Genomic DNA, 1,322 nt, shown 5'->3' with positions numbered 1-1,322 from the left:
TGGAGTTGCCTGCATCGTTTTTCGGCCTCAAGATACTTTCTCGTTACTGCGGCCATTGCACCTTTGCACCTCACCGTCAGACAATATTTTAGCATATTCTCCATTGTGTCTGTTTCCGCTTTAGGCATAAGGAAACTGAGTGTACAACAATTTGATTATTTGCTTTGGAAAAGGAAGCATTTTTGTTTTACTTTAGTTGATCCACTATGATTATGCAACATAATATAAAACGCGCGCGTGCACACACACAAACACACACATACACACACACACACACCATGTTTCATCATTCGAGTTATGATTTCCCCTTCGACTTGCAAAGGAGAATCGCAGTGGTTCCCAAAATGCACTGCGTATCGTTCTGTTCACAAACCTGGGACCCTCTCCAGCCAAGGTGTCTGTATTTAGGGCAACTTAAAATTGATTGAACAAACCTAGACATTTTAGGGAACAAAAGGAGGAGGTAATCAGAGGAGAGAGCAAGAAATCGGGCATAATCCCGGGGAATCCCTGCAGCTATATTATACGCGGGGGTGGGAGAGGGACACGGGTTCCCTGTAGGGTTTCTGTCTGGAGATATTAGGGTACAGAGTCATACCCTAATGTCTTACATGTACAACCCAATGAATTTTATATATTTATAAACTCATGAAACCAACTCTCCAGATCGTCATGTGAATCGCATTCAGTGTTTAAGAAAGAAGACTGCTTCGGGTTGTGCTTTTAAAGCGAATATGAATATTATCAACAGAACCCATCTGCACGGGCACTGCTCGAAGGATTCCATAACACCCCACCAGGCGCCCTTGGACAGCAGCCCTTGGACGAGCGGGGGACGGAGGTGTCCCAACGGGACGGCCTTAGGTCTCTGGTTCGAATGCCACCGGCAGAAAAGCAGTTTTGAAAACTGGACTCATGAAATTTAGATCCTCACCAATCCAGGGAATACTCCCTTTCTGCGCAAAGAGGAGACAGTATCCAGTGGGCCCGTTTTGGTTTGTAACGCCCTCATTTACACGCACAAATTGTGTTCGGGATAGACGAATAAGCGGTTGGCTCTAGGGAAAGGCGGCTGGGTCGCTGAAGTCGTCGTTCGCACTTTTCTCTGGTGGCATTCACGCCCCCCACCCCCAGTCCCCTGCCGCGTCCGCGCGCGGCCGGCAGCCCAGCGGCGGCGTCCACGTGGAACTCCTGGAGAAGCGTGGGGACGCGAAGGACGCTGCCCCCGGTCTCCCATTATATTGGAGATTTGGCTGTGTGGCGGCCTTGGGGGTCCAGTTTGTCGTCTTGGTCATTTTTGAAGAAGCCGTTTATTGGAGACC

This window comes from Pteropus vampyrus, unplaced genomic scaffold (assembly GCF_000151845.1).
Source record: "Pteropus vampyrus isolate Shadow unplaced genomic scaffold, Pvam_2.0 Scaffold124, whole genome shotgun sequence".
Lineage (NCBI taxonomy): Eukaryota > Metazoa > Chordata > Mammalia > Chiroptera > Pteropodidae > Pteropus > Pteropus vampyrus.
This window is presented reverse-complemented; position numbering follows the sequence as displayed.